The sequence below is a fragment of the Balaenoptera physalus genome, assembly GCF_965194825.1.
Source record: "Balaenoptera physalus genome assembly, chromosome: 18".
Classification (NCBI taxonomy): domain Eukaryota; kingdom Metazoa; phylum Chordata; class Mammalia; order Artiodactyla; family Balaenopteridae; genus Balaenoptera; species Balaenoptera physalus.
This window is the reverse complement of record NC_138899.1, coordinates 30314393-30339636: the sequence shown is the minus strand read 5'-3', so window position 1 is coordinate 30339636 and position 25244 is coordinate 30314393. Positions and strand designations below refer to the sequence as shown.

General features: G+C 39.9%; 2 long non-coding RNA genes across 2 annotated transcripts in view; both read right to left on the bottom strand.

Moving 5' to 3' along the window:
* LOC309647486 overlaps nucleotides 1-25244 on the bottom strand; it is a 527314-nt gene that overhangs the window by 8015 nt on the left and 494055 nt on the right. The window lies entirely within an intron of this gene.
* Nucleotides 17849-23889, bottom strand: LOC309647482. The gene is made up of 2 exons (XR_014256069.1): nucleotides 19975-23889; nucleotides 17849-18337 (listed from the first exon to the last, which is right to left on the bottom strand). It is a non-coding gene; the product is annotated as an uncharacterized lncRNA (long non-coding RNA).

Below are 25244 nucleotides of genomic sequence, written 5' to 3'. Positions count from 1 at the left end.
GATGCTTCTCTTACTTGCCCTCTTCCCCTCCTCTATGATGGGAAGAGAAAATATTATAGTCCTCTAGAACTGGCTGCAGTAACTTTACTTTGCAATCCCTTTAAACCTCAATCCTTTTATATCCTCAAGAGGGTTGCTGAGCAAATCACGGCAACACTGATTTATTATCATTTGCTTTGGAAGCTCTGCAGAGGTGGTATTGCCCTACACTTTGTAATGTAGGGTACTTAGTACCTATTGTTTGCTTTCTCCAATTTTAGACTGAGGCAGAAATAGTCGAATTTTAACTTCTTATTACAGAAAGGGGGCATTTCAAAGCCCTGGGAGCTGACCTTTAGCTGACATTCTTGGCTTTCCAAAGCAGAGCACTTTTACTAAATTATTGGCTGCAGAAAAGCTGTCAGAAGATTCAGTTTGTCCACAATTAACATTAATGTCAAGTGTGACAGCTATTTTTGTGATGATTTCAGCGGTGAAAATTCTCATCTCACTAGTGTTCCTGCCACCCACAAATTAAAAAAAGCTCACTGTTAATGGGCCTCAGTTAGTTCTTGTGCCCTGTTGAATAATTCTATGTTCTCACTCTATAATTTTATTTTAAAATAAAAGTCACTACATTTGAGGGTGACCTACAAGATGGCGGAGGAGTAAGACATGGAGATCACCTTCCTCCCCACAAATACATCAAAAATACATTTACATGTGGAACAACTCCTACAGAACACCTACTGAATGCTGGCAGAAGACCTCAGACTTCCAAAAAGGCAAGAAAATCCCCACGATACTGGGTAGGGCAAAAAAAAAAAAAAAAAGAGAAAAAAGAGACAAAGCAATAGGGATGGGACCTGCACCTCTGGAAGGGAGCTGTGAAGGAGGAAAAGTTTTCACACACTAGGAAGCCCCCTCACTGGCGTGGATGGGGTGGGGGGAGCTTCGGAGACACAGAGGAGAGGACAGCAACAGCAGTGCAGAGGGCAAAGCGGAGAGATTCCTGCACAGAAGATGGGTGCCGACCAGCACTCACCAGCCTGAGACGCTTGTCTGCTCACCTGCTGGGGCAGGTGGGTGCTGGGAGCTGAGGCTTGGGCTTCAGAGATCAAACCCCAGGGAGAGGACTGGGTTGGCTGTGTGAAGACAGACTGAAGGGGGCTAGTGCACCAGAGCTAGCTGGGAGGGAGTCCTGGAAAGTCTGAACCTGCCAGAGAGGCAAGAGACCATTGTTTCAGGGTGCAAGAGGAGAGGGTATTCCTGCTCCGTGTGCCCACAGATGGCAGAGCACCGCCTAAGCAACCTCCAGAGACAGGCACAAGCTGTGGCTATCATCTTGGATCCCAGAGGCGGGCGTGGACTTCTACCGCTGCCACCACTGCCACCAGAGGTCCTGTGTGCAAGCACAGATCACTACCCACACCCTCCCAGGAGCCTTTGCAGCACACCACTGCCAGGGTCCTGTGATCCAGGGCCAACTTCCCTGGGAGAACACACGGTGTGCCTCAGGCTGTTGCAATGTCATGCCGGCCTCTACCGCTGCAGACACACCCTGCATCCCAATTATGACTACCGTACCCTTCCCTCTCCCCAGCCTGAGTGGGCAAGAGAGCCCTAATCAGCTGCTGCTTTAACCCCCTCCTGTCTGGTGGGGAACAGATGCCTGAGGGCGACCTACACGCAGAGATGGGGCCAATCCAAAGCTGAACCCCAGGAGCTATGCGAACAAAGACGAGAAAGGGAAATTTCTCTGTGCAGCCTCAGGAGCAGTGCATTAAATCCCTGCAATCAGCTTGGTAAACCCTGCGTCTGTGGAATACCTGAATAGACAATGAGTGTTCCCAAAACTGAGGCAGTGGACTTTGGGGGCAACTGTGGACTTGGGGTTTGCTTTCTGTGTTTGATTTGTTTTTGCTTTTATGTTTATCTTAGTTTAGTTTTTAGTGTTTGTTTTCACTTGTGGGTTTGTTTATTGGTTTGGTGCTCTCTTCCTTTCTCTTTTCCTTTTTTTCCCTCTTTTTGTGAGTGTGTGTATGTTTCTTTGTGTGACTTTGTTTCGTTTTGCTTTTACCCTTTGTCCTGGGGTTCTGTCTGTTCATTTTTTCTTTTCCTTTTCTTCTTCCTTTTCTTCTGTGCCATGAGGCTGGCAGGGTCTTGGTGCTCTGGCCAGATGTTGGGCCTGAGCCTCCAAGGTGGGAGAGCCGAGTCCAGGATTTTGGACCACCAGAGACCTCCTGGCCCCATGTAATATTAATCAGTGAGAGCTCTCCCAGAGATCTCCATCTCAACACTAAGACCCAACACCACCTAATGGCCAGCAAGCTCCAGTGCTGGATGCCCCATGCCAAACAACTAGCAAACCAGGAGCACAATCCCACCCATTAACAGACAGGCTGCCTAAACTCAAACTAAGTTCACAGACACCCCAAAACACACCACCAGATGCAGTCCTCCTGACCAGAGGGACAAAATCCAGCCCCACCCACCAGAACACAGGCACCAGTCCCCCCCCACCAGGAAGGCTACACAAGCCACCGAATCAACCTCACCCACTGGGGGCAGACACCAGAAGTAAGAGGGACTATGAACCTGCAGCCTGCAAAAAGGAGACCCCAGAGTTAAACAAAATGGGAAGACAGAGTAATATGCAATAGATGAAGAAGCAAGTAAAAACCCACCAGACCAAATAAATGAATAGGAAATAGGCAGTCTACCTGAAAAAGAATTCAGAGTAATGATAGTAGAGATGATCCAAAGTCTCAGAAATAGGATGGAGAAAATACAAGAAACGTTTAACAAGGACCTAGAAGAACTAAAGAGCAAACAAACAATGATGAGCAACACAATAAATGAAACAAAAAATATGCTAGAAGGAATCAATAGCAGAATAAGTGAGGCAGAAGAATGGATTATTTACCTGGAAGATAGAATAGTGGAAATAACTGCCACAGAGCAGAATAAAAAAAAAAAAAGAATGAAAAGAATTGAGGACAGTCTCAGAGACCTCTGGGACAACATTAAACACACGAACATTCGAATTCTAGGGGTCCCAGAAGAAGAAGAGAGAAAGAAAGGGTCTGAGAAAATATTTGAAGAGATTGTAGTCAAAAACTTCCCTAATATGGGAAAGGAAATAGTCAATCAAGTCCAGGAAGCGCAGAGAGTCCCATACAGGACAAATCCAAGGAGAAACACGCCAAGACACAGATTAATCAAACTATCAAGAATTGAATACAAAGAAAAAATATTAAAAGCAGCAAGGGAAAAGCAACAAATAACATACAAGGCAATCCCCATGAGGTTAACAGCTGATCTTTCAGCAGAAACTCTGCAAGCCAGAAGGGAGTGGCAGGACATATTTAAAGTGATGAAAGGGAAAAACCTACAACCAATATTTCTCTGCCCAGCAAGGATCTCATTCAGATTTGACAGAGAAATTGAAATCTTCACAGACAAACAAAGTTTAGAGTATTCAGCACCACCAAACTGGCTTCACAACAAATGCTAAAGGAACTTCTCTAGGCAGGAAGCACAAGAGAAGGAAAAGACCTACAAAAACAAACCCAAAACAATTAAGAAAATGGTAATAGGAACATACATATCGATAATTACCTTAAACGTGAGTGGATTAAATGCTCCAACCAAAAGGCACAGACTGGCTGGATAGACACAAAAACAAGACCCATATATATGCTGTCTACAAGAGACCTGCTTCAGACCTAGGGACACACACAGACTGAAAGGGGATGGAAAAAGATATTCCATGCAAATGGAAATCAAAAGAAAGCTGGAGTAGCAATACTCATATCAGAAAAAATAGACTTTAAAATGAAGACTGTTACAAGAGACAAAGGACACTACATAATGATCAAGGGATCAATCCAAGAAGAAGATATAACAATTGTAAATATTTACACACCCAACATAGGAGCACCTGAATACATAAGGCAAATGCTAACAGCCATAAAAGAGGAAATCAACAGTAACACAATCATAGTAGGGGACTTTAACACCCCACTTTCACCTATGGACAGATCATCCAAAATGAAAATCAATAAGGAAACACAAGCTTTAAATGACACATTAGACCTGATGGACTTAATTGATATTTATAGGACATTCCATCCAAAAAAAGAGAATACACTTTCTTCTCAAGTGCTCATGGGACATTCTCCAGGATACATCATATCTTGGGTCACAAATCAAGCCTCAGTAAATTTACAAAAATTGAAATCGGGCTTCTCTGGTGGCGCAGTGGTTAAGGATCCACCTGTCAATGCAGGGGATGTGGATTTGAGACCTGGTCCGGGAAGATCCCACATGCCGCGGAGCAACTAAGCCCGTGTGCCACAACTACGGAGCCTGTGCTCTAGAGCCCACAAGCCACAACTACTGAGCCCGTGTGCCATAACTACTGAAGGCCGCATGCCTAGAGCCTATGCTCCACAACAACAGAAGCCACTGCAATGAAAAGCCTGCGCACTGCAATGAAGAGTAGCCCCTGCTCGCCACAGCCAGAGAAAAGCCCGTGTGCATCAACAAAGACCCAATGCAGCCAAAAATAAAATAAATAAAATTTAATAACTTAATTAAAAAAGAAAGAAAGTTGAATTCATATCAAACATATTTCTTGACCACAATGCTATGGGACTAGATATCAGTTACAGGAAAAGTTGTAAAAAATACAAACACATGGAGGCTGAACAATACACTACTAAATAACCAAGAGATCACTGAAGAAATCAATGGGGAAATAAAAAAATACCTAGAAAGAAATGGCAATGAAAACATGAGACCCAAAACCTATGGGATGCAGCAAAAGCAGTTCTAAGAGGGAAGTTTATAGCAATACAATCCTACCTTAAGAAACAAGAAAAACCTCAAATAAACAACTTAACTTTACACCTAAAGCAATTAGAGAAAGAAGAAGAACAACAAAAAACCAAAGTTAGCAGAAGGAAAGAAATCATAAAAATCAGATAAGAAATAAATGAAAAAGGAATGAAGGAAACAATAGCAAAGATCAATAAAATTAAAGCTGGTTCTTGGAAAAGATAAACAAAATTGATAAAGCACTAGCCAGACTCATCAGGAGAAAAAGGGAGAAGACTCAAATCAACAGAATTAGAAATGGAAAAGGAGAAGTAACAATTGACACTGTGGAAATACAAAGGATTGTGAGAGACTACTACAAGCAACTATATGCCCATAAAATGGACAACCTGGAAGAAATGGACAATTCTTAGAAAAGTACAACCTTCCAAGACTGAACCAGGAAGAAATAGAAAATATGAACAGACCAATCACAAGCACTGAAATTGAAACTGTGATTAAAAATCTTCCAACACACAAAAGCCTAGGACCAGATGGCTTCACAGGTAAATTCTATCACACATTCAGAGAAGAGCTAACACCTATCTTTCTCAAACTCTTACAAAATATAGCAGAGGGAGGAACACCCCCAAACTCATTCTGTGAGGCCACCATCACCTTGATACCAAAACCAGACAAAGATGTCCTACAAAAAGAGAACTACAGGCCAATATCACTGATGAACATAGATGCAAAAATCCTCAACAAAATACTAGCAAACAGAATCCAACAGCACATTAAAAGGAGCATACACTATGATCAAGTGGGGTTTATCCCAGGAATGCAAGTATTCTTCAATATAGACAAATCAATGAGATACACCATATTAGCAAACTGAAGGTTAAAAACCACATGATCATCTCAATAGATGCAGAAAAAGCTTTCAACAAAATTCAACACCCATTTATGATAAAAACTTTCCAGAAAATGGGCATAGAGGGAACCTACCTCAACATAATAAAGGCCATATATGGCAAACACACAGCCAACATCATTCTCAATGGTAAAAAGCTGAAACCATTTCCTCTAAGATCAGGAACAAGACAAGTGTGCCCACTCTCACAACTATTATTCAACATAGGTTTGGAAGTTTTAGCCACAACAATCAGAGAAGAAAAAGAAATAAAAGGAATCCAAATCAGAAAAGAAGTAAAATTATCAGTATTTGCAGATGACATGATACTATACATAGAGAATCCTAAAGATGCTACCAGAAAACTATAAGAGCTAATCAATGAATTTGGTAAAGTAGCAGGATACAAAATTAATGCGCAGAATTCTCTTGCATTCCTATACACTAATAATGAAAAATCTGAAAGAGAAATTAAGGAAACCCTCTCATTTACCATTACAACAAAAAGAATAAAATACCTAGGAATAAACCTACCTAAGGAGACAAAAGACCTGTATTGAGAAAACTATAAGACACTGATGAAAGAAATCAAAGATGATACAAACAGATGGAGAGATAGACCATGTTGTTTCGATCGGAAGAATCAACATTGTGTAAATGACTATACTACCCAAAGCAATCTACAGATTCAATGCAATCCCTATCAAACTACCAATGGCATTTTTCACAGAATTAGAACAAAATATTACTTAAGTTGTATGGAAACACAAAAGATCCTGAATAGCCAAAGCAATCTTGAGAAAGAAAACAAAGCTGGAGGCATCAGACTCCCTGACTTCAGACTATACTACGTAGCTACAGTAATCAAGACGGTATGGTACTGGCACAAAAACAGAAATATAGATCAATAAAACAGGATAGAAATCCCAGAGATAAACCCATGCACATATGGTCACCTTATCTTTGATAAAGGAGGCAAGAATATATAATGGAGAAAAGACAGCCTCTTCAATAAGTGGTACTGTGAAAACTGGACAGCTACATGTAAAAGAATAAATTAGGACACTCCCTAACAGCATACACAAAAATAAACTCAAAATGGATTAAAGACCTAAATGTAAGGCCAGACACTATAAAACTCTCGGAGGAAAACATAGGCAGAACACTCTATGACATAAATCACAGCAAGATCCTTTTTGATCCACCTCCTAGAGAAATGGAAATAAAAACAAAAATAAACAAATGGGACCTGATGAAACTTAAAAGCTTTTGCACAGCAAAAACAGAAACCATAAACAAGACAAAAAGACAACCCTCAGAATGGGAGAAAATATTTGCAAGTGAAGCAACTGACAAAGGATTAATCTCCAAAATATAAAAGCAGTTCATGCAGCTCAATATCAGAAAAACAAACAACCCAATCCAAAAATGGGTGGAAGACCTAAACAGACAGTTCTCCAAAGGAGATATATAGATTGCCAACAAACACATGAAAGAATGCTCAGCATCACTACTCATTAGAGAAATGCAAATCAAAACCACAGTGAGATATCATCTCACACCAGTCAGAATGGCCATCATCAAAAAATTTACAGACAATAAATGCTGTAGAGGGTGTGGAGAAAAGGAAACCCTCTTGCACTGTTGGTGGGAATGTAGATTGATACAGCCACTATGGAGAACAGTATGGAGGTTACTTAAAAAACTAAAAATAGAACTACCATATGACCGAGCAATCCCACTACTGGGCATATACCCTGAAAAAACCATAATTCAAAAAGAGTCATGTACCACAATGTTCACTGTGGCACCATTTACAATAGCCAGGACATAGAAGCAACCTAAGTGTCCATCGACAGATGAATGGATAAAGATGTGTCATACATATACAATGGAATATTACTCAGCCATAAAAAGAAACTAAATTGAGTCATTTGTAGTGAGGTGGATGGACCTAGAGTCTGTCAGAAAGAGTGAAGTAAATCAGAAAGAGAAAAACAAATACTGTATGCTAACACATATATATGGAATCTAAAAAAAAAAATGGTTCTGATGAACCTACTGGCAGGACAGGAATAAAGATGCAGACGTAGAGAATGGACTTGTGGACATGGGGGCTGGGAGGTGAAGCTGGGACGAAGTGAGAGAGTAGCATTGACATGTATTCACTACCAAATGGAAAATAAATAGCTTGTGGGAAGCAGCTGCATAGTGCAGGGAGATCAGCTCTGTGCTTTGTGACCACCTAGAGGGTGGGATAGGGAGGGTGAGAGGGAGGCTCAAGAGGGAGGGGATATGGAGATATATGTGTACATATAGCTGATTCACTTTGTTATACAGCAGAAACTAACACAACATCATAAAGCAATCATACTCCAATAAAGATTTAAAAATAACCAAAAGTCAATATATTTAATAGTGTAATGGGATATGTCATCGTCTAATTGATTTTAAAAGAAATCTTTATTTTACTTTTTGTGTGTTTTTTAACTTTACTGAGGTATGATTGATATATCAAGAAATCCACACATTTGTTGTATACATCTTGATGAATTTTGATATATGCATATACCTGTGATGCCATCACCACAACCAAGGTACTAAACATATCCTTCACCTCCAAAAATGTCCTTGTGTTCTTGTGTGTGTGTGTGTGTTTTGTGATAAAACAATTACCATGAAATCTATCCTCATATTTAATGATTCATCATAATACCATATCATTAACTTTAGATACTATTGTTGTACAGCAGAGCTCTAGAATTTATTCATTTTTCATGACTGAAAGTTTATACCTATTAATCAATAATTCCCCAATAGCAATTGCTATTGGATCAGCAGTTTCTGTTGCAATGACAAGTATCTGGGACTGAAGTAACATGACCTCTTTTTAACAAGTTTTGTCAAACAAGATGATATGTCATGGTTTCCCCTGATAGAAATAGTAACCAGCATGAAAAGCAAACCAGTACCCAAGAGTGTGTAGTGACTACTGTGGTTTTCTTGGTGAAGAACAGATTTTTCTACTTGGAAGTTGAATTTCCTTCTTCTCTTCCTTTCTTTTGATTGCTCTCTAAATGCCATTTTTAGTTATAGAATTGGTTCTCTTGTAAGAAGATCCGGTGACTTCCACTTAAAGTTGTCATTTCGCTCCTTTCTTTTTGGCTTATCCAAAAGCAACAAGAAAAGAATGAGAAATGAAAACATATTATCTGTCTTCAGAAGAGACAGCATAAATTTGGGACAACAAAGTAGGTGAAGAAGTATAACGATGGTGGTGATCAAACAGAGGGATGGAAAGAATTAGAAGACATCCCTCTAGAGAGATCCCAGAAATCAGTGTGCTTTTCTAAGGTAGGGGCCTTAGAGGTGCAAAACTATGACCCTTGCCAGGAAATTGGGAACAAGGTTCACTGACTGGCATAGATGTTTTCCCTCTGCTTGGTTTTTTTCTCAGAAATGAAAAGCAAGGCCAAATGAGGAATTACACAAGTAATACAATTTGCAAGAAGCAGTCCACTCTTGTGGTGATGGGTGGGCCTTCAGGGGTCTTTATATTATAAAAATTCCTACAACTGACAGTATCTACAGCTAGGGAAAAGTGAACTCCCAAAGAAATCATGGATACTACTATGGTATATTAGGAGCCATATCCTGGCTCCTACCCCACAATTATATGACCTCATTCATATAATTGGTTCATGAAACTTTACTACATTCAAATAATGAAAAATTAAAAAAAGAAATCTATATCTATATCTATATATAGAGAGTTATTACTAGAAAAAAGGACGAATGGAAATGAGAAACAAATTTCGGATAATGAATTCTTACTAGAAATACATTGCAGGTGGAAATTGTAACCAGATATTTCACATTCATTAAAAAAATTAAGGAGGCAATTGCTCTAATATAGAAAGCAGACAAAGCAGAAATATGAGGTCAGGGAGAGGTAGTTAGAGAGTATGAGGAGATCACTGTGAGCTGGCAGAGTTCAGGAGTCAAAGCACAAAAGAAATAGAATATAAACAAAACTACTCTAGAACTAAAGGCAAAACTATTAGCAGACAAACAGAGTCTAGACATTGATGAAAATACAATAAGGGGCCTGATAAAAATTGGCACACTGAAATGGAAGCAAAGAGTTTAAAAGGTTAGAGAAAAAATAATAGATAAAGGTGATGTGTGTAATTGGTGTCCTAAGGAGGAAAAATGGAGGTAATTATCCAGAAAAATATTTAGAATATTTTATGGATAAAAGGAGCATCTACAATTTGAAAGGGCATGCTATTTCCTAGAAACATTTGACATAGAATGATAAATACAAACTTCAAGTAAAAGAAAAATTTCAGTAAAACAAAAACAGTCCAGGTTCAGACTTCTTCACAGAAAAGAGTGGGCAGCACTTAAGAATTTCATACCCAGCTAAAATATTTTTCCTGTATTAAGACAACAGACATTCATGAACATGTTAGAATGTAGGGAATTTTGATTCCATGTATTATTTCAAAAACTACTTAAGGATAAGCCTCAGCCAATGAGGAGATAAGTGGTAAAATATAGAAAAATGGTGGTATATACTGAGTCTGTATAATTGCACAAAAACAAATATGGGGAATATGGCTATAGAACTCAACATAAATGTTATAAACCCTGACAAATACTGGAAAGAGATAATGAGAGAGGAGAAAGTTTATTATTATTTGGCTGGTTTTCTTATCTTTTACAGTGAAATGTTAAAAGATTAAGTAAAGCTGATAAAACAACTGATAGAGGCATACAAAGGGGGTAGGTGGCAGTGGGGTGTTCTCTCCTTATAATAAAGAATATTTTATCACTGATATTGGATTATTGGAGCAGTGTGGTAATGATGATCAGACTGACTTGTAGTTGGTTTCATTATTGTTTTAAAATTTTCTAAAGAACCATGCATGTTCTTCTTGCTAGCACCTGGCAGGAACTGCTCCTACAGATTCATCCTTGGTAATTCACTGGATAAAGGTACAATTAAATTAACCATTACAAAGGCAAATGCTAAAAAGATAATATCAGCTAGAGGGAGGCAAAGAGAAAGCAAAAATACATGTGCTAATTTCTCTTTGGTCAAAGTGCGGAATTAATCGGTACTGCAAAAAATATGCCCCTGTGAATCTGAGTAGGCGAGAATTTATTAAAAAAGGATCCCACAACACAACCCACAAAAGAATGATTTACAACCTATGATAATTCTAAAAAACTTCTATTCTTCAAAATACAGAGGACTAAATGTATTACATAACATTATAAATATGAATGTTATCACTAGGAAAAAACTCTTCCAAATGTTCAGAAAGAAATCAGATATAATACAAAATGGAAAACAATAGACCACACAGGAAAAGATCAAAAAAAAAAAAAAAGAATATTTCTCTTAAGAAAATGAGAAGTTTCTTTCTCCACAAGCTGTCATGGCCTCTTTATCCATTTTTCTTATTTTGTTGTTTCTTGTCCTGCATGTCTTGCACTCAGAAGCCGTGAAAAAATACACCTTTCTCTCTTGGAAAGGCTTGTGGTGGGGTGGGAGGTGTGCGGGCACTAGAGGAGAGAAACCCAGGCTTCTATAACGGTAACTATTATCAACCATCGTTGATTGTCTATTACTCTGCCTACTTTTAGTTATGCCCGGGGGGAGTCCCAAACTCCGTCCATCAATTTCATTGGCTTCAGTCAGAGGTGAAAACCCTTTTGATCTGTCCATGTGGACGCTTCCTTCTCTCTGTGTGAACTCTGCCTTTCAAAGAGAGCTTGCAAGTTTCGGCAGGGATCATGGGAGCTGACTTGAAACGGAGAGCAAATGTTCAGAAGAAAGGAAGTTGCCTAAGCATGTTAAATGCACGTAAAGGACTATTTTGGGATTTGTAGATGGAGCTCTTTCATCCCCTCCCTCTGCCTCAGCCTGGGCCTACTGGCAGCATATCATGTCTGGCTGTGGGCAGAGAGCAAAGACCTTGGCCTTCCTGTGGCTCCACCTCTTCAAACTTCCCAGGAGGAAAAGAACCTTATTCAATACTGTAACAGATGAGCTCTTGAGTTCACCTCATTCCCTGCCGCCACCCATCCTCACACGACCAGCCTCTTTGCAGTTACGACTCTTGATTTTCGAAGTCCCAGTAATTTATTCATGTTGCTCAAGCACTACTGTGTCCCTACGTGGAAACAGCAGTTGTTATACTGTTTGCCAATATATTTATCTCCAGTCCCGCGGCCATGCTGAGCTGGTGAAACAGATGCCGGTGAGGCTCTTTGCTCTTTGCCTCTCACGGAGATGAACCTGGCGGGAGTGCAAGGCCAGAGCAGCCAAGGGAAAGCCTCAGGGTCCCTTCCCCAGCTGGCTCCCCAAACGGTGCAGGCAGACGGTGTGCAAAGCTACTCGTGAGCGCTAAGGACGGCAGGCTCGGCGCCACGCCCACGGCCCCTGCTCCTCTGTTTTTCCCAGGACAATGGGTGTGAGATGAATTGTTAAAAACCATCCTGGCTTCCAGAGCCCATGGGGAGCTGCTGCCTTTCACTGTAATTACCCTTCACACCGTTGTGCTGTTTAGCAGGGCCAGCTGGCTCTTTGGATGAAATTAGATTCCGAATATAAAGCCACGTGGGCATGAAATTATGTTCTAATTGGGCCACAGCATCGTAGTCCCTGCTACCTCTGTACCTCAGTCCGTTTCCCACACCCAACCAAGATGCTATTGATCTTCCCATGTTCTTGCTGGAGTCTGAGTTCGAACAGGCTCGAAGGGATAAGGTCACGTGGATAAAACTGAAAACCTTCATAAGATGAGCCCAGTGGGTACTTGCTGGGCGTGAATGCTTCCAAATGTTTCTCTGCAGTGGACAATATTTCTTTTCAAATGACAGTGAATGCCTTGTAAGCTTGGGTGAGGCAGTTGTGTCCTGTTTTTTAATAGTTGTGATTAAAAGAAAAACTAGAAATAAAAAAAAAAACCAGATTAAGCAAATTTAAAAAATCAATTAGATGAGATTGGGTGTGTTCAGGGTGGTGTATACTACATGATTCCACTTACATGATGTATGTAAAATAGTCAAATTCATAGAATCAAAGAGTGAGTGGTGGTTGCCAGGGGCTGGCAATCTAGAAATCTGCTGTACAGTACTGTGTCTATAGTCAACAGTATGTATTGTACACTTGAAAATTTAAGAGGGCACATGCCATGTGTTCTTACTACAATAGAATAGAATAGAATAGAATAGAATAAAAATCAATCTAGGAGAAGTGCCAGGGGTACATTAAGAGAGAGGACATGAAGTCAAAGATGACTTTTTTCTGGAAGTGTTGGCCCTGCTGCTTTTTGGTGACTGAGGCCCGGATGTCAGCGTCGCGTGGGTATGCTCTGCTTGTCATGTGTCAATGCAAGGAAGGTAAGGATGATGCTATCCTTTTCACCATTGTTTTCCCCTGACCCAGAGGCATTCAATGAATATTTGTTGAAAGAACATGTCAGCGGAATTGCCCTCTGCTGAAGATAAAAAGCAGTCGATTATCTTCCCTGAAAGATCCACATGACCCTCATGGATTTCTGAGTCAGAAGGGGACCGAGGCTCTTTGTGTCAGGGAGAAGCAATGGCAGTAGCCCATTGATTTTCTGACTCCCCACATAGGTGTGCAGAAGTTGGACTGACCTCTTCCCTCTAGACTGCCCAGAGTTCTTAGTCTACTCTACAGGAGGGGAAAACCCCAAGAAGATACCAGCTTTGCTGATGAGAAGAGGCTTGGGTCACCTTTGGTATGAGCTATTAATAGAAGAGATGCCCTCATATTTATACCCAACTCTCTGCAGCAGTTCATTATATTCATATGTGGAAATCAATTCATAAACTCAGTACTCTGAGTCAAGGCTTATATGAAAATGTGGACTTAGTAATAAAGGCCTGGGGTTAAGAAGCAAATTCTCAACATGGATGCATGTGACAAGAACCATCTGAGACCTAGATAAGAATTTAGCCTAAGGCAGATTTAAAAATTTTTTTTAAAAATTATCTTCAATTTCATAATAAGGAGAAATTATTAACTAGTATCAATTTTCCATGCCTTATAAAATTCATGTTTTATAACTATGAATAGTAAAATATAAATATCAAAGATGTGGACTCAGTTATTCTCAAGTCAACTCTGAGAACATCTGAGAGTTAAAGAAACCCCTCTAGGTTTTGTTACAAATACAGACACCTGAGTCTCATGGGGGCCTACAAGGTTCTGAGTGTGCCAAACTAGGTTAGCTGGTCTCCACAAGAATTTTGTCTTGAAAGAGCTTCTTTCTGGCTTGGTGTGGTAACCATTGGTTTACAACTGGGTAGGGGTGGGAGAAGTAAAGGCAGTGCTGTAATGCTCAGATGTTATTTATCTGTAATTCTTTAAGACTGATAGGACCTTAATTATCATTTCTGGGAGGACATGGAGGGAGGGAGTTAGGTTGGGGTAGACAGGTCATTGCTCTTTCTCAGGGGAAATGATTTTGGAGGAGAATTGGTGGAACGATTCTCCCTTGGCGTCTTTTACTCTGTAATTTGATCTGGATGGAGTCAGTTGATATCAACAACAATAATAACACCTGGTATTCATTGACTATCCGCTTTGTTTTGTAGGGACTGTGTTAAGTGTTTTAAGTATATCACCACATTTAAAACCTTTAGTACAACCCTGTGAATTTAATAGCACTATGTCTATTAGGTGGATGGGAAAATCTAGGAGTAGTCAGAGAGAGGCTCTCCTGTGGAGGTATGGCTGGGAGGGGTGTGTGCAGGGACCTCAGCCGAGTAGGGAGAGGAAAGCAGAGACAAACTCTGTAAACCTCACCAGCCCTAAGGCTGCCCTTGACTGTGTGCCTCAGGCAGGTCTTCCCAGGCACCGTGTGTGCGTGTGTGCGTGTGTGTGTGTGTGTGTGTGTGTGTGTGTAATACCTCGTTGTGGTTTTAAGCACATTTGAGCAGTTGAGGATTCATTGTGAAGGCTAAATGGAGTGATGCACTAGTGGAAATAAAGACTCGTGGGTATTTCCCATCTAGTTTGATAACTGTCAAATGAAAGGGATTCGTGCTGCCCACAGAAATGCTAGAAAAACAATCTGATAATAGTATTTGGTACTTGCTTCACAGAGTAGCACTCTTCCAGAATGATTCTCTGAAACCAGCAGGATAGCAATCTTCTTTTAAGTCCACATAGGGAAAGCATGTCCTCAAAATAAGACTTCTGAAATCAAGGACTAGGGGTTGAAGTGGCTACCAGCTTCACTTGCTCTTTAGCCAAGATGCCCAGGTTTGATTCCATAGTTGTTTCTTTTATATATTTTCTAAAATTTCATTGGGAAGGGAAGAAGGGAGAATAGTGAGGGATGTATAAAGCAGAAACAAACCCTGTTTTAGAGATAATATTATAGCGGTTCAATTTCTTTACAGCCTCACTGAAACAAATCAACGAAAACCCAAGAAAGTCTCAGTTTAACCAAAAAAAGTGTAACAAGGTGAAGAAAAGTTTATTTGCCATAATTTCTCTTGGGGAAAGCACCTTGTTGTGTGTGTGTGTGGAATTTCAGTGAATTGTTTGGGATAGAGAGTGAGACCGCAAGGATAGGCCCAAGAAGGAAAAGATAGTCCCTTAACCACATGATATAAGATGAGAAAGGAAATTTGTGTGCAAAACAGGTGGGGGGCAGGGGGGGAGAGCCAGAGCTGGGAGCTCCAGGGGCAGCCCAGTTGCAGGAGCTTTTGGGGAAAGAAAAATGTGTTTCATGAATTTCTAAGTTGGTTTTCATCTGTGCTCCATCAACTCTCTCTTCTCAGCTTTGGCCCTTGGACTCCCAACAATAATCTTCAGTGAAATGGACATTTCTCACTCTTCTTTTTAGGGGAGTATAAGTGGATACTTTTGATGAAATTTGAGGAGATGCCTTTCTGTGTTTGGGTCAAAGATGGGTCGAGGGCGGGCATATACTGGGGCAGCTTGTGACAATAAATTACATTAAATAGTAACCTTCGTATTTTTGTCATTTAGAATACTGCATTTTATATTTAGAGTATTTAATTTTGCTTTGCTTATGATTCTATCTTTTCCATTTTGTGTGGTATCTCATATGGTTCTCTCCAAGAAGGCTAAGGTGGTTGCTTACCTGTTGGCAGGTAATACCGTTTGTGGGTAATCTCTTGCCTTCTCTAATGAATTATGCGTTTTGTGAATTTTTCAAAACACAATCCATGGCTTGGCAAGCTGTCAAAACAGTCCCCTATAGTGTGGAGATACCATTCCTGGAGAATTAGTTCTGGATGGAATTAGTTCTGAGTTGCAAAAATAAGAAAATAAGATTACAGGAGAGAATGAGTTGTTCATGGTGAGCGAAAAGAAATGCAAAGGCAGATGGGAGTGAAGAGCTATTTGCTCTGCCTAGAGAGACTTTTGAAGATAATATCCTTAACATTTATACAGCTCTTGATATTTTTTAAGTGCTTCCTTGTAATTGAGTCATTAATCAGATATTAGCTGCAGGTCATTCAATGAATTAGCTGTTGATTTAGACTGAAAACTGTGCATAATTTGGGGGACTAGGAACAAACATGATTCATTTTACATTTCTCAAAAATTTTGACTTTCTTGCGCTCATTGAGAGTTACTGTGTGTGTGTGTGAGTTCTGACTATGGATACCAATATGTACTTATTATTGTATGAATTCACATTTATGTCGAATACTCATTTATAATTTGTTAGTTTGATCTTTGTAACATGTGTGGAGATAAGACTATGAGGAGAAACTCCAGTTGTTAGAGCTGTCATGGTGCCAGTCATCACTGAATGCCCTCCCCCAGCACAGGGGGACATGCTGGCATTGAGTGGTCAGTAAAACACACAACCGAGACTCTTTCCTTCTCCAGACTGAACATTTGCCACCTTGGATGTGCCAAATGATTGTAAGGAGATCAGGAATAAATACGATTTTTACTACAAGTAGATGCTTATCTATTTGGCTATTTCTATAAATCATAACTAGTTTATCTTCCATCTAACCTGGAAATAAATTATGCATATACATATAAGGCTTACGTTCATTTGTCACATTATGTCTAAATATCAAGACATTCTTATTTCCCACTAGTATTTCTGCATACGTGTTCTTCAGCCAATAATTGCAAATAATTGAGGTCTAAGGGAAGCCATAGAACTTTGGAGTTGAGTTTTTCAGAAATTAATGGGGACTCCTTTGGCTTTGATGCTTGAATACGTTAATATCACTATGAGTCTTGTTGATTTTCCTACAAAGGCTTTGAAACCGTGGTTATTTCTCCCAGCAGAGCCTCTACATTTCCTTCCTTCCTATAATCATACACAGTCTCTGTGACCAGGTGGCCTGGATTTGAATCCTGCTTCTCCTATTCACTAGCTGTGCGACCTTGAGTAAGTTACTTTGCCTCTCTGACACTCTGTTTACTCATCTGTAAAGTAAGGAATAATTTATCTGCTGCCTTTAGTTGTTAGGAAGATTAAATGAGCAAATATTTATACTGTGTCTGGTGCATTTAGAGCACACATCTTCCTCGACTTAAGATGGAGTTACATCCAGATAAACCCAAGGTAAGTTGAAAATGTCCTAGGTCGAAAATGCATTTAATACACCCAACCTACTGAATATCAGAGCTTAGCCGAGCCCACCTTAAATGTGCTCAGAACATTGACATTAGCCTACAGTTGGGCAAAATCATCTAACACAGAGCCTATTTTATAATAAAGTGTTGAATATCTCACGCAATCTATTGAATATTTTACTGAAAGGGAAAAACAGAATGGGTGTCTGGGTACGGAATAGTTGGTTGTAAGTGTATCTGTTGTTTACTCCCGTGATCACTGGGTACGGAATAGTTGGTTACAAGTGTATCTGTTGTTTACTCCCGTGATCACGTGGCTGCCTAGGAGCTGTGGCTCGTTGCTGCTGCCCTGCATCATGAGAGAGTATCGTGCTACATCTGTCTGGCCTGGGGAAAGATCAAAATTCAAAATTCCAAGTACGGTTCCTACTAAATGTGTATTGCTTTTATTACCTACTTGGGTTCTTGGACTCTTTAATCAATAAAAATTGATGAGGCCAGACAAGAAATTCAGGCAAGGCTTTATTGGCACTGGTGCTGCAGGACTAGGGAGCGAAAACAAGTAACAGGTTTCCTTGCTTACTCCCTAAGAGGCGGTGAGCTGGTCCTTTAAATGGCGTGAGGGTGTGGGCGGGTCCAGGCTGGAGGGGCCGCTAAGGCGGTCGGCCCAGCCCCTTGGTGCCGTGCGTGCGCAGGGAGCATGCGCAGTGTGCACCTTGCTTTTGCTTCCGGCACCTCAGAAGCGGCTGCTGGGTTTTTGGTCTTTTTCTATCTTGTTACTTATAATTTGCCCCAGCTGCCTATGCATGCAGTTATTTTTAGTCCTTTATAGTTTCTTTATATTCTGTTGCTGGAGGAGACGTTTGTCCAGTGTTGCAAGCACTGCAGCCAAGGATCCCAGGTCCCGGGTCCCAGCCTGTCTCACCTTCACACCGTCGTGAAGTCGAAAAATCGTAAGTCGAACCATCCAAATTCAGAGACATAAGTATTTGTTAAACCTATTAAAAATTTCACATTTAAAAATACGTTGCTGAGTCAAACATAGAAGATACTCTATTAATGTTTGCTAAGCCTTTTTAAAATTCACATTTTAAAATACGTTGCGAAAAAATGAGTTTAGATTTCTTCACTTAGCAAAAAAAAAAAAAAAAGAAAGAAATTACACTTTGCCGCTGGTAAACTTTAAGGAGCAAAAATTGGCTAAATTTGCACTACAAACAACTACTTTCTTTGAAAATGCCAGGGGTGTGAGGATTGGGCAAAGGGTATTTGGTGGTGGCTCTGAGCACTGTGGGTGAGTTGGCAAAAAACTAAAGACCTGGATTAGCTGTAGCTTCTCACTGAGGTTGCTGATTGGTTAGCTTGAGGCAGGGAGCGTGGGAGGTCTTGGCAAAGCTTATTTGGAGCTCTTCAGCTTTCCTCATACCCTGTCTCAGTGCCCTCTAGGTTTAGGAAAGGTCATAAAGCAAGCCAGCAGCCAGAAGAAGAGAATTTAAATACTGTAGTAAGGGGGGCTTCCCTGGTGGCGCAGTGGTTAAGAATCTGCCTGCCAATGCAGGGAACACGGGTTCGAGCCCTGGCCTGGGAAGATCCCACATGCCGCGGAGCACTGAGCCTGCGCTCTAGAGCCTGCGAGCCACAACTACTAATGCCGGTGCGCCTAGAGCCGCTGCAATGAGAAGCCCGTACACCGCAGCAAAGAGTAACCTCCGCTCACCGCAACTAGACAAAGCCCATGCGCAGCAATGAAGACCCAATGTAGCCAAAAAAAAAAATGGGAGTGATTTATTCCAGGGATGCTCCAAAAATTCTCAAATGGAACAATTTTCATTAGGTAAAAATTTTCTGTTACACAAGAAACATTTAGAAGGGTGAGTTTTGTTCACAACAGAACAAATTAAAAAAACCAGGCTATTAAAATTCCTAAAAGATTGCATTATATTTAGACATTTTTTTGGGGGAGGCGGGAGTCAAAATATCAGAATACTAGTAGGATCATAGGAACGAGGTCAGGAACTGAAATTGCACCAGGAACGCTCAGCCCCGAATCCATCATAGAAACAGTTGGCCTGATCTATATTTCATAATCTGATATTTCTTCTGAAGACTGGCTCCATGTTCCCCTTTTTTTCATGATGTTGACTCAGGTTAGGAGGATGGTTAAGTTTGGGTGGGCTAAGTTACAGTTCAATAACAGTTGACCTCCAACCTTACCTTGTATCTGTGGGGGTCTTGGGTGGGTGGGAGATTGTTCCCCCTTCATGTCTCACTGGTAATACATCTCTGTCTTCAGTGTGCGGCATCCTGGAGCCCAGCATCTTCCCCTCCCTCCAAGTCAAAAGGCTTTTACTTCTTTTATGCTTCCGTCAGCCCTGCTTCTCCTCTAGCTGAGACTCCTGTTGCTTGTTACTCAAGGCTCAGAGCCGAGGCAGAAAGGACCCGCTCCTCCCTTGGGGATGAGTGACTTTTACCTCTATCTGTCCCTAAGGAACAGCAGATTTTACCTGGGCCCCCGGGGGTGGGGAGCTTTCCTGGCCCTCCCCAAGCCCTTTCAAGCTTTTGTTCTAAACTGGTTCCTGGCAGTCTGCATTTGGCCTTTGAGAATTCATTAATGTTTTAGCTGCTTTTTCCTTACCTGATTTCATGGTGGCTAACTCTTCCTCCCCAGCTCTGCTGAAGGTGAAAGAGTCACGCGTCCCTTCCTCCTTGGAGGAGCTTCTCACATTTTGTATTTCACTTGGTGCCTTGCAAGCTCAGCTGTCTGATGGCCTGAAGAAAATTTATGATTTTGTAGACTACCTGACTTTTTCTAGTTGTTAGGGTGTCAAAGAGTCTCTCTTACAGCTTTATACATTTTAAAGGAGAAGTTGAATTAATATTTAAGCCTTCGTCACACTGTAAACTTCTATGCTTCTATAGCCCAGACAAGAGAAGAGGAAAGGCAAGAGTTCCCGAAATTCAGGGGGACAAGCTGTACTTGACCCAGCCAAAGGAGCTTACTCTTGCTCATCTTATCAGTGATGCAGAGAGGTGGTGACTCAATATGTCCTGTGATCTACCCCATGTTCAAAAATTTCTCCTTCGCTAAGCCTTTCATGTGAAATTAATCACAGTCCTTCTGTCTGACAAATGAGGCACTTCAATTTGATCCCCAAATGCTTTTCTCAGTATCTCCCTCCAGGCTCAGTTGCACCTTGTGCTTCAGCCACGTGGGTTGACAAACCTTGGAGTGGGGTCTGTCTTCCTTGGTTGGAATCCATAGTAGACCACTTATTAGCTCTGTGAGCTGCAGCTAGCTGCTTAACCTCTCCATGGCTCAGCTTCTTTATTTGTAAAATGGAGAAAGTAATAATTGTTACTTACATCATAGGTTTGTCACGAGGTACCAGCCTGGTCTAGACTATTCCTAGTTCTCTGAGAACCTCACCTGTAAAAGTAGAATATATAAAACACTGATGTTCAGCTCAGGTTCAAATTTGTATCATGTTTCCCCTTTGCTGCCCTTAAGATTAGCTTTCGTGAGTGTGTAAGAACTGTGATCTGCCCTAGGGTAGAAGGTGAAGATTCCCAGTTTGATGAGTTCTAAAATATATCCATCACACTCAATTCTTTTCTTCTCTCATTATCTTTTTTTAGCTTGTAATCTTGTTATTCCCAGTAAAAGAGTCTGTTAAAATTAAATAATAATTGACTTGAGGTTCTATGTATCTATGGAGTTTTGAAAAATACATTAGTTCTCTGACCAGTATATGCTGTAAGAATCATTCATTCGTCCATAAACATTTATTGAGCGCCTACTATGTGTCAGGAATTGTTCTAGCCAGATGTTATCATGGTGGTCTAAAGCCTTTGCTTTATGTATTACTCAAAAGGGAGAATAGATTAAAAAGACTACAGAATTCACTGGCAAATAGAGAAAGGTATCAGCATCGAATCACATTATTGTATTATTCTATAATAATTCTGGTCACAATAGGAATCATCACACGTGATTTTGATGATTTTGATACTTTTCATGTTAGCATGGGAGCTGAGGGAAAAATAAAAAAGCCTTCTGAGATGACTTATTAAACTTAAATTATATTCTTGTTCCTGCTTTATCTCAGTTATAGTCATTTTTTTCACTTGAATGCCTCTGGATAGTTCAATCATATTCTAAAGAATTACAAGCTACAAAATTATGGCTAAATCTTTATTGTCAGAACTCTTGGTCAGTTAAATGTTGTGGTTAATTGAGTTCTCTTGTTATAATGAAAGATTAAATTGATAATACTAGTTTCAAACTTTCTGCTGCAAATCATTCAGCCTTATTTTTCTTTCCAGGTATAAGGAAAGTTGTTAAAATAGGTTTCTGGGGGTTGTTTTATTCTATATTATCTTGTTATATTTTTAACAGTGTGGCTTACTCAGCGTCTCATGGTTACACTTAAAAATTTCAGGTATCATTTTAAAGCACTGAAAAGTGAGACAAATTATGGATTAAATTTAACAATGACTTCAGGATATACCTGAGGAAAAAGAGGCTGTGCGATTTAGTGGGACATGGATCAAATTTGGGGCCTGAAAGACCTAAACATAAATTTTGGTCACCATTTACCATTTGTGTTAGTCTAGGGAAATTTACTGACTGTTCCTAAGTAGCCTCAGTTTCTTCATCTTAAAATATAAATAATAGGTTGTATCACATATTCTTTGATCACATGATGATCAAAAGAGATATTGTGTATGGTGGGCCTGGACACAACATTTATTCAGTGAATAATTGTGGGCATGTGGTTTTTGCCTCCCCTTGCTTCTGGTTTATTTTGCTATTAATTACTCTTATAAAAGTCATGGGTGACCTTATGGTTTAAGAAGGTGGATTTGTCAATGTGTTTGTCTCCTTTTGCTTTTTCCAGCCCTCACTAATATGATAGTAAGTGGGTGAAAAAAATACAAGGACAAATAGGAGAACAGACATCAGTGGGAATAGACATTTGAACATTTTTTTTTTTTAGACAGAATAAGATAGAGGAAGATAATTGATGGAGAAGGGTGGAGAAAGTCACACCCTGAAATGTACGCAGGAAAATACATTTTTTTAAAGAAATAAAAATTTTCCCTCCCCAGTTTAGAGAGGTTTGGGATTTGGAAGCTGGGGAGAGTAGAGAGTACATTGTTAAAAACTGTTAAAAACAGGGGATCTGGCTTTTGGCCAGCACACTTGCTGATTAGGGAAGGATGGGATAATAAATATTGTTTTCCTTTTTAAATTCAGTGCTATATAATCTTTTTTTCCTATGTGCATGAATTAGGTTGATAAAAATAGCATTGGGGACACACATGATTTCCAGGTAGGAGAGTTTCATCATTGTATGAAATTATATGATGTAATTGGGGGCATATAAATATGCATGTGTGTACATACATATGTGTGGATATGACTTTATGGTCTTTGATAACAATATGGAAAGATATATACTAGGTTCTCAGGATGAATTTTGCTAGGGATGGGAAGTGACCTGTGTGAAGAGAAGGAATAAAAGAGGAGAAAACAATATTTGTTTAACAAACTCTATCCTTTTAAATTGTAGAACTTCAAAAAATGGTAAACCACTGTAATCTCTTAGAAAAATGTAAACAATTTAGAGAGATAGTAACCTTTTTTGTGTGTGCTTTGCTGAAATACATTTAGTTTCCTCTAATAGGCATTATGCACAAATCTTTCTTTGCACCATTTCAGAAGTTAGCAGACTTCCATTATTCTATACAGAGAGTAAGGATTAACCGTATTGTTCTATTTCTGGTTTCATTCAAACTGATCGCAGTTATTTTACGCAGCCAAATTGTTATTCAAGGACTGGAGAAAAAAAGAAAAGCCCATGTATTCATGCTATTTGAATGGGTTCTTAAAAGGAATTTTACTTGTTGGGAAATGTTAAGAGTCAGAGATACGCTCCTGCCTTTATTCTCTTTTTACAAAAAGCAGAATTAGAAAATGAGCTTTGTCTCTTAGAAATTTTCTCAGTACCAATTTCTCTACCAAGTAAATGTCTTTTCATGATGAGGTCAGAATTACTTGAAAACAATTCCCTCTTCTACCATTTATCTGGTACCTGTATGTTTTAGATGGTGACTGTGTATATTATAATTTCCATTTTTATGAGGAAATTGTGGCTAAGAAAGGGTTAATAGTTTGCCTAAGGTCAAAGCAGTAATAGTGTCAAATGAAGAATCAAATCTAAAACTTGTGCTCTTTTTCCTGCCCTCTATGGCCGTAGAGGGCTACATTTAAAGATAGCATTAGTGATCCCTGACAGGTTTTTTTCTGCAAAAGTGTTGGAGGAGGTCATTGAGAGGATGTGACTGTTGGTTGACCCAAAAGCTGGACCAGGGCAATCAGAGGCTCCTCACTCTGTCTCCGTCCTTGGAATGTAGGCTCCACCCACTGTTCCCGCACTAGGAGTTGTTTCAAGGAAGAGGCTCGAGAGAGCAAAGTGTTGTTGAGACCATCTGGATGGTTTACTCCATTGAACCCAGTTAAGGCCTCTCTAGAAACTCTTTCCTCCCCTCCCCCCCACCACTTAAATGGCCAAACATCCTGGCAGCTTTCTTTGCAGGAAAATGAAAGTAGGAACTACATTGCATATAATAAAAAACAACTGCTAGCACCAGTCTCGAAACATTTCCATTTATACCTAGAGTAGGTATAATTTCTCTACCCTAATTTCCCTACCCTCTCTAGCATTTAATTTTCCCCAAACCACAGATCTAATTACAGGCATATATAGCAAGTTTCATGTTAAACAATGGAACCCTTTTTCTATTTTCACAATTTTTAACTCTACCTATTATCCCAATTTAACAAAATCTAAGAAACAATCTTCACTTGAAGGCTTGGGCTGGAAAAATTATAAATATTTTTAATTTCAAGGTTTCTTTTCCAAGTCAATTTATAAATCCATTGAATTGGGGGGAATCATCGAGTTAATTAAGCTATTTCAGTTTAATAATTTTTTCATTTTTTGCTTTATGTTACTTATATATTCAGACAGAAAATACTGATTCAGCACATAACACAAGTTTGCATAATTTACTATGCACTTGAGGGCAAAATGATGGACAAGACAGATATTCTACCCTCACTGATCTTAGATTCCAATGAAGGCTGACAATTATTCACATTAAGTTTGAAGAGCCCTCTGATAAAGGAAGAGTGGAGTAGATAGGAGTAAGCTATAGTAAGAAACACCATAGTCTGAGGGATGAAAAAAACCAGAAGAAGTAATATATAAATTGTAATTAGTAACTTGAATAGGTGTTGATGAAAAAGGCTGATGTTGGTAATGTCTGATTTCAGATGTTAGGAAATTGAAAATGTTCCAGGAAAAGGAAGTTAATTCCTAGAGTAAAGATATAATGCGGCACATATTCCTGATAATATGGCTGCATGATAAATTACAGGAAAATTTAGTGGCATAAACAACCATTTATTACACTCACAGATTTTGTGGATCAGAAAAATTTGACTTATATGTATGGCCTTTGATGCTGGCTGTTGACTTGGGACTCCAGTTTCTCTCTACGTGGGGCATTTCATGTGGTTTCTCTATATGGACCCTTTGGGGCTTTCTTACAACAAGATGGCTAGGTTCTAAAGGTGGGTATCCTGAGAGAGATAGCGAGACACAGAGAGAGAGAGACATATGAACTCTTAAGATCCTGGCCGGTGGGTTGGGAGATCTATTCATCTTGTAGCTGCCTGAGAGAAGCCTCGTAAGTAAGTTTTCTTGCTTGTTAAAACTGCCACCTACCAACCTGGAGTGGGCTGCCTCTTTCTTTGGTCTCTCCTTGCCCTCCTGTACACAGACCAGTTTCAGATTTCACCTGGGGAAGTCCCTTGAGGTTTTGAACCAATAAAGGGAG